This window comes from Lycium barbarum, chromosome 12, assembly GCF_019175385.1.
Source record: "Lycium barbarum isolate Lr01 chromosome 12, ASM1917538v2, whole genome shotgun sequence".
In the NCBI taxonomy this organism is placed as follows: Eukaryota; Viridiplantae; Streptophyta; class Magnoliopsida; order Solanales; family Solanaceae; genus Lycium; species Lycium barbarum.
In genome coordinates this window covers 63,361,758-63,371,387 of record NC_083348.1, presented here as the reverse complement: position 1 = coordinate 63,371,387, position 9,630 = coordinate 63,361,758, and the positions used below count along the sequence as shown (strand labels likewise).

Genomic DNA, 9,630 nt, shown 5'->3' with positions numbered 1-9,630 from the left:
GATGATGGATTGATATCTTATTAAAGCTGATTGTCGGCTTATTTCCTAGTTTTGTGGTTATTTTCAGTCAAGTATGAAGGAAATAATTGTATTGCAAAAAGAAAGATGACAATATTCATTTTCAACTTGATGCTAGTTGATATGGGCCAAAAAAAAAAAAAAAAAATTCAAATCGTACCATCTTTGTAAAGATAAGTGCCTCATTTTCTCTTGAAGTTATATTGATGCATCATCCTTCATTAGGTTTCGCCTACAATGAAGAATTGGCAAAAAGCCTTTAGACTTCAGAGGTTAGCTTTTCTTCGTTTTCATGTAGCATGTTCTTGACGTTATGGAGTTCAATGACGGACATGTATTTGAAAAAGTACTTTGAAAACACTTCTTCCAAAATATATGGCCAAACAGGAGCTAAGTCTCATACATCTAATTAGAAATTTGAAGAAATGGAAAAAGAAAACGTTGGAGAGGAGGTGATACTCCCTCGACCCCAAAGTACTTACCATGTTTCGCTTCTCGAGAGTCAAAATACATGAACTTTGATCAATATTTTACAATATATTTTTTTACCATATTGTTATGAGTAGAATAACAACTCATAGTATTTTCCGTATGGTTTTTTAATATCTAAAATTTAATTTTAACATATTAAATTAATCTAATCTAATCTAATTTAGTCTCGAAGATTAGCTAAATTGACTTTTTTTTTTTTTTTTAAAATATCAATTATTTCGGAAGGTAAGGAGTATATGTATAATAAAATGGAAAGCATGGCGACTGACATCAGTGGCGGAGCCACATAGAGTCGAGGGTGTTCACCCGAACCCCCTCGGCGAAAAAAAACACTGTTTTTACAAGGTTAAAATTATATTTTATGTATATAGTAGATGTTGAATCCCCTTAGGCTTCTTCGTATGTTTACTTTTTTATGTTTTGCACCCTCTCGGTGGAAATCCTGGCTCAGCCACTGACTGACATACCAACATGAGTGCATTATCTATTTGATATGCTTTTCTCAGATTTTCTACGAAATTGAAGTCTATGGAACCTTTCAAACACTCCTGTCATTTCATTGGGTAGCAGTCATGTGATTGCATGAGCTGCCTATAATTTTCACAATTTCCACTGTATTTCTGGTTGGCAGTTTAGGTAATTAATTGGCAAGTTTGCGTGGGAGCTGAATCTGAATGAACATCATTGAAGGCCTGTGTACATTAAAAGTAGTCGTCATCATCATCATCATCATCACCTAAAAAGCATATCCAAAGGATGATTCTTGCTTGGCATTGTATTAAACCCAGTCGGGATCCTATTGAACAAGCTATCACTTGAATGCACTGCCTATGTTTTACGCTTATAATTCCTCTGTTTTTATGTTAAGTAAAACTCCTCCTGTCTCAATTTACGGTGCATGAAGAGATATACTACAAAATACGAAAGTCAAAATATTTAAATTTGATAATGAATTCAGGTGTAGATTCTTTAAATATTCTAAAATAAAATTTATATATTTGAAAGCTATTTAAAGTTTATGCTTCATTTTAGTTATTTTTTTAAATCTTCACTCAAATAATGTCCAAACGCTTACAAAATATTCAATTATTTTCTGACTGCTGCAAGCTCATTGGGCTGTATTCAGAGGCAGGAGATTTGTAAAGATATTTGTGGCCGAAGGCAAAATTCTGATACGAGGCCCTAAATCAAATAAAATATATTGTTATATTTGTGTGAAATTTATTTTTATATTTGTGTGAAATTTATTTTTTAGTCTTTTGAGATGCAAAGTTATGAAATTTTGTTATAATTCATTTTTATGCCAATAAATTTGGATTTTTTCTTTAGAGTTACTCGGGAAAATGAAAACTAACAAAAATATATTAATAGCTCTGTAAGTCACTATTAATCATCTTAAGGTTAAAAAAAAAATTATCATTCTTTTTATGGCTTTAATTTTTTCTTTAAAAATACTCAAAATACAAAAACTAACACATAATAAATTATAAGTAAAAGTGGGGTCCTCATAATTATGATGCCTAAGGCACATGTCTTAGTGGCCTTAGGGTAGAGATGCCCCTGCTTAGTGGAGAACAACAGATTATTTACTTTACGGTGTTCCAACCCCTCGAGGATCTTTTTCCCATTATCTTATTCCCTCCGTCCTAATATTTATATAACACTTTTCGCTTTTTGAAAGTCAATTTAATTAAACTTTGAAACAAAATTGTATTAAAATAATTCAATATTTTTAAATTAAAATTTATATATTTGAAAATTACATGAAAAGTATTACACATTGTAACTTTTTGCATAGTTATTGATCAAGGTTCATATAGTTTGAATCTCATAATACCAAAATATCACATTACTTGGAGAGAGAGTCATTATTATCTAGCTATATTGTATTCAGAAGGAAAGATAAAACGATTCTAATGACATTACTGTGACCAAGATAAACAATGTATACTGTTGCATGTTGCATGTTGCATGTTGCTAATTTGATCTAATTAATCTGCACTTCTGAATGTGGTGATTTGCTAATTAGTTTTTTTTCTTGCATGTGTAAACAAAAATTAAGTTGATTAATTTTTGCTATTAAGTCGGGTTATCAATATAATTTTGAAGCATACATTTTTTCGGTGTGTTTCGGGAAGAAAATGAGAAAGGGTCGTTGTTTGTTGACTGTATTAACATAATTAATCCGTGAGTATGGAAAGGTTCTTGGTAGCGAGCACTTCCCCTCAAATGGGGCCCTACGCGGCGCAAATTCAAATATAATCGAGCTTCAATACAGATACCGAACACCGGGCTAAAAAACCAAAAAAAAACCAAAAATAATCCTATCATAGATTCCACATAAGATATTATAGTGTTTGACCAACGGTATACTACATAACTGCAATATTTGGTTGGTAACATGACAATTAAAATGTGAAACAAAATTTGATGTATTAACAAGACAGGAATAACCAATTAAAGACAAACATAATTTTAATGTGAATAATCCATGCAGAATAAACAACAACACAACATGGCCAGTGTCCATGTAGAATAATTTCTTCATTCGTCCAAAAAAGATTGTCTTCGTTTGACTTGACGAAATTTAAGAAATAAAGGAACAGTTTTGAAATGTGTGGTCCAAAACAAGCCTCAGATATTTATGTGGCCGTAAATCATCTCATAAAATTAAATTATTTCTAAATATAGAACTGTGTCAGTATTTTTTGGAACAAATTAATAAGGAAACTAATATGTTAAATTGTCTTACTTTTCTCATTAGTTTATCCCAAAAAGATTAACACATTTCTATATTTAGAAACAGTTTAACTTTATAAGATGATTTACAACCACTCAAATATCTAAGTCTTATTTTGTACCACACATTTCCAAAGTCTTACTTTATTTTTTAAACTCCGTGTCAAGTCAAACTAAGACAATCTTTTTGGGACGGAGTATATTTCTTTTACACTTTTCAATTTTTTTATTCTAATGTTAGAGACTTCAGACTTGCATATCAACGTGAGTGCAACTTATGAGCGGGAGATCCTTAATTTCTCTTTAAAGTTGAGTTGTTTAGTATGGGTTTAACTTCTATACACGGCTACAACAGGTTAAAATACATTGATATGCTTGCATTGACTGTGTATTAAATCCCTTTAGTATTTTAATTTAATGAATTTTGTCCTAATATATAATACAGCGATTTGATATAAAGAAATCAAAAACGGATTCAACTCCTTAGATATTGAGGCAGTAGACTGATTGGTTGATCTATAGATGCATGAGATGCACTTGTAAATACCGAACGTTTTAAGAGAAAGACATGTGCTTTTGCTGAAGAGGAGGAAGCTGAGAGTGGAAGTGAAGAAAATGGCCCAAAGAAGATCAGATTCAGTGTGGTCAACTTAAACAACAAAGATCCATACAATGAAAATGTTGTGAAAAAGTCACACTCAATTTTTATGTTAAAGTTGAACAATTCTGTGCTTTTAAATTCTTTGGTAGATTTTATGCTTTTACTTTCCCCTGAAAGCATGTTTGATAAATATGTTAATTAGACTATTCCAATGAGCTTTGCAAGATGGACTGGCATAATTTACATGAAGAGAATGAGACTGGTAAATGGGAAAGGCAAGAAGTGGCGAGTGGACATAGTACATAAAGGCAGGTGGGTTCGCACAAAAGGAGGATGGGCTGAATTCCGAACACATAACAATATAGCCAATGGTGACACTTGCCGCTTCAAGTTTATTCAGTGAAATGGTGGTACTAAATCTAATAATGTTTTACAGGTTCAGAACATCTCCAAACCCCTTACCTTGCACTAGCTACATGCATGTATTATGGTTTCTCTTCGTTGCATTTTGGCGCGTCTTTGTATGGTTATTTTTAATAATCCGCGGTATCTTGCTTGTCAATTTTGTTGTAACAAGTTAAAGTGGCATTGGATTTTAATTTTGTGTCTGCTCTTGAAAGAATTTAGCTTTGTGGTCCAAACCTGTTCTATTTTGGTTTACTGAGGAACTCCTTATACATCATGATGAAGCTGAAGCTTTTACCGATAATTTCTCGTTATATCTGAGAATACTCAAGTCTAAGAAGTCCTCTGAACTTATTTGCAATATATAAAAAAAGGATACAAGATAAATCAAGAGAATGGAACTTTTTCTGTAGGAACCTCTTCGCTTCAGGGAAATTTTTGCTTGAAGGTTGCAAGATGAATATGCTAAAACTGTGGTGCAATAGAAAGGAGTTAACACTCTCTCCTCTCTCCTCTCTCCTCTCTCCTCCATGACTTTTGAAAAACCCTAGAGCAGCCATGGCTGCAACGCCCTCTCCCCAGCCTTTGGCTGTGGGAGAGACAAATCCAACCTCTAATACATCCATTTCTTATGCAAATCTCCTAAATCCTAAACAATTTGCCCAAGTTACCGCAAAAACCATACTAAAACCCATCAAAACAGTTCATGGAGAACCTACTATCACGTTTTCAATAGAGGAAAGACAAGATTTTGCCATCGAAGAAGGATTGCATCAAGCAGTGGTGGTTAAATTATCTCATGGAGCGCCAGATTTAAAGGACTTAAGGTCACTTCTGCCAAAACATCTTGGTACCAAGGCCAATTGCTTAATTGGTTTACTTGCTCCAAGGCAAATCTTGTTGAGGTTTGACCAATATGAAGATTTTGTACTAGCGCTATCTCGCTCAGTTAACTATCTGCTCTACAATGGACAAGAACATCAATATAGGGTATTTCCATGGTCCATTGGATTTAATCCTAAGGAGGAAACGACTAAGGCTGTGGTATGGATTTCTTTACCTGATTTATCTCCTGATTTGTTTGCAAAGAAGTCTTTATTGTCTATAGTGTCTGCTGTTGGGAAACCAATAGCTATAGATAAAGCAACTCAAATTAAATCAAGACCTAGCACAGCTAGGGTAAAGGTCATACTCGATCTATTAGATAAGCTTCCAAATCGTATAACGCTGCAGTTCGTGGATGGAAAATCTGGTAAAGTTGTCGAGATTTTCCAGGAGATTGTCTATGATAATTTGCCTTTGTATTGCAACTATTGTAAGCACCAAGGTCATGATGAAGGTAGTTGTCGTATGTTATTGAAAAGACATAAAAATAACAATCAAGCTAATGGGGAAGATGATGGAAGTGTTGAAAAATTTCAAGGCGATTTGCGTACAATTTTAGATGTGAAAAAATTTAAAAAAGGGACTAATCAGGCAGTAAAAGGAGTAGATCTTTCGAGTCCCACTGTTAGTAATGCATTATTTGAAATTCAAAATAATGATGCGAATTTGAATGGTGTGTCGATTAGCAAAGCAGGGCAGCAACAACTTGGAAACGGAGGAACTAGTGCACTAGTTGCTTCCACTTATGAGCAAAATCGTGCATCAGGTGAAAATTATGGAAATAGAGGTGTCTCGGAGGTGCTTTCGCAAAATTCTGGGCAGCAGTTGACGACAGTTAGGGAAGCGGTGAAAGCGCAATCTGAAGTCGCAAACGTCGATCGAATTGAGGTAGTGGGTGCTGCCAATTCTGAGCAAAATCATGCAGTCACAATGGAGGTTGATACAAGTAATATTGTTCATGAAATAGCTTCTGGAAAAGGAGGTGTATCAGAGAGTCCATTGCAAAATTGTGCAGCCACAATGGAGGCGGACTTGGATACTGGTTTAGTGTCAAAACCAGTTGGTGCTACAGTAGATAAATCGCCATTAATGGCTCTTAATATTGGTGCTACTGATATGGAAGAATCTGGTCAGCAATTAAATAGCAATGCAATTGAAAAAGCAGGGGCAACACCAAGAGTTGTGGTCGATGCGTCACGACTTGATTCGGGGCAAAAACTGATTGATACAGGTGATGTTAAAATTGCTGAAAAATCTGGGCAGCATGTTTTGCAAGTTGAAAACGAGAATGGAATTAAAAATTGGACATTGGTTGCACACAAAAATTCAGGCGGAAGTCGTATTGGTTCCTCAGCTAGTTCTCCAAGTCGGGGAAAGGATGCGACAGGAAATGTTCAGTCGTGCATCGATCCTAATTTAATTCTACCAACTCAAAATGTTTTAGAACCATTGTCCAGTACTGAAAAATTTCAACTGGAGCAGTGTGTGGAGAAAAATAATACTTTTATGCAAGCTACAAACAATTTAATTGTTTCGGAGGAAAAACCAGGGGAAACGAGCCCTCATAGGTGGGCAGATTCAGTTGAGGAAGAGGAGCATATTACTTCTCCTCCTAGGAGTAAATTAAGTCCTCAAGCACCCGTATTTGTGCCTTCAAGTAAGGCAAATCCATCTATGACAATTAGAGATACATTAAAGGTAATTGATAACTCTACCAAGAGCTTGTCCATTACCAACAAGGATATGGGAGTATTGGCAAAGAGCCCTGAGCTAAGAACTGTAGTTTCAGGAGTTAATTCAACTACAACTTATGATATTGACTTGGGCTATGACATGTTCGATGGGGATGATGAGGAGGATATGCTGGATATATGTTTTAATAAGGTGGCTAAGGATGGGGATCTCTCACCTAGGCAACAAAGAAGTGAAAGCAACAAAAGCAAAAAGAAGCCACGTGGAAGACAACATAGTTGGGATGGTAAGGTGAACGAGGAATTTGTTCCAAGGCACCTACCAATGCGACTGGCAAAGCAAAATCATATGATAGTGTCAACAACTTTAACAAGATCCAATAAATCTCAGAAGAAGTGATGAACTATCAAGTGTTGTTGGACAGATTTGAAGAAGAAAACAAAAAGAAAATACTTCAAGTTACTTTAGATGGGCAAGCTATCTTTTTTAGGTCATACATATATAACATAAAGTTTGAGGTTGGTAACTGAACTTTATTCTTAATTTTTTTGTTTTTGCATTTCTTAAGCATCCTCATTCGCAATATCATCATAGAGTTCATTATAAACTCTGTGATGATCAAAGAATACCTAGTTGTCTCTAGCTCTTATTTTCTTCATGCTTGTTAATTAGTAGAGTTTCATTACCTCAAAAAAAAAAAAAAATATGCTAAAACTGCCTGTCAATTTTCGTTGAAGATTGAGCCCACTATTTTATCTGCTTTAAGTCGCCTGAATAGTTGAATAACTAAGATATTAAAGTAGATTTCTAACATCAACTCTATATAGATTCAAAGAATGTCAAAGAAGAAACATTCAATCAAGAATCCAAAAAAAAATAAAAAAAATTCCCCCTTATTTTCAAGAGGCAGAGAAAAAGAATCCAGTCCACATTTTCACACTAAGTCTCTGCATCTTTGGTTAGTAGTAACAGAAACAAGAAGCTACTAAGCTTCCATACAAAGGCTACGCCATAATGCAACCAGGAAATACTCATGCATCTATGTAGACAATCAATTGCATGTTAATACATAACTAGTTGAAACAGTCATTTGAATTCCTTTAGGCAAATTAAGGATGACATTTCCTTTTTGGGTCCCACAACTCCCATAGAAAAGGTTGGAACAGAAAGCTATCCCAACTTCAATAGGAAGCATATATCAACAACAAAGATATCTTACCAGCAAACTAGACAATTAGCAAGAGATGAATTAGATGGAAATCCATAAACTAGCCAGGAAGGACTAACACCTAGCTGAATTAGGATTAAGAAGCATCAGAGTAAAATGTAAATGAACTATTGAGCTGTACAAACAGCTGCTCTAAATGCAACTTTAACACCCAAAATAAAAGCAGAAAAATTGCAAGTGTTATACAGTTAAAAGAAGCCATGTATAGAAGATACTATTCAAGCTTCCTCCCCAATTTCCTCATCCATTAAAAACTTGTTCAATCATCATCCTCCTCTTCCTCATCAACCTCGGACATTGACTTGGAAGATTCCTTTCTTCGGAAGATCCAGCAGCTACTCCCTTGTTATAATAAGCATCCCTCTTCTTGAAATATTCCTCCATCCTTCTCTTTGCCTCTGCCACATACGGAGCTTTTTCAGCATCAGACAACTGTTTCCACTTGCCTCCACCAGCTATACTGACAGCGGCCACAGATTTAGTTTTTGAATTCTCCTTCTTGAGCTGCTTCCTAAACTCCTTCATGAAAATTAAGAAAGCACATGCAGGCCTCTTGGGTTTGTTAGGATCCTTGCAAGCCTTCCGTCCTCGCCTAACATAGAAAGCACTTGCAGGCCCCTTAGGTCTGTCAGGATCCTTGGCAGCCTTCCTCACTTCTTTGGTCTCGGGAGATTTCTTCTTCAAGCTGAGCACACATTTACATCCTATCATGATGAAGCCTCCAGGGTTGAGAAAATGAACCAGAGAGACAAACAAAAAGATATGCCCTAGATTCTTTGTGGCTCTAGGGTGAGCGTATGCGGGCTGAAAGGGAAGGGATAAGAAGGGCTATGGGGGAGGGACTCAAAGGCAATTTCATACTCAATAGTCACGATGATATGAGTCCTTAACTAGGATAAAAAAGTGCTTTAAGTTATACTGAAATACCAAACTTAATAAGTAACAAGAGCAATTAAGACATAAGTTGGTATGATCTATATGCATCATTGTTTTCATTGTGACTGCCATAGAAACATACCAAAATTCAGAAAGAGGTTGACCTTACCTGGATGTGAATAGCATGGATTTCCCCCATCTTTAGAGCCACTGGGTGGGCCAACCCTCTTTTTCATGCCGAGCATGTTATCAGCTTTGACATCAGATTTACCTGCTTTCATAATGAACCAGAGAAAGAGAGAAACAAGGAGGTAAGTCCTAGCTTAGTTGTGGTGCTGTGAGGTATTAAGAAAGGCTCAGGGAAAAACAATAAGTGTCTATACGGATACTTATAGTCATGATAATATACAAGTCGTTAACTAGGCTAAAAGAGTCATTAAACAAGTTATACAGAACTAGCTAGCAGACTTAATACAATTAGTTGGTATGATCTAGTATGCGTCATTTCTGTTTCATTGAGTCTTGTGCATGAACAGATAAACTGGAAACAACTAAAGATACCAAATGTATAAAGGGGTAGCCCAATGGCGGATCTACGTTGAGAGGTATGGGTGCTGAAGCACCCACTGAGTTTGGCCAAATTGTGCTATATATGCATAAATATATTTAAAAATTTATATGAAGTGACCATGAG

General features: G+C 35.5%; 1 pseudogene; it reads right to left on the bottom strand.

Annotated features, from left to right (window-relative positions):
• Positions 1–8,110: 8,110 nt before the first annotated feature.
• Positions 8,111–8,874, bottom strand: LOC132623655 (high mobility group B protein 2-like; annotated as a pseudogene).
• Between the last annotated feature and the right edge of the window lie 756 nt (positions 8,875–9,630).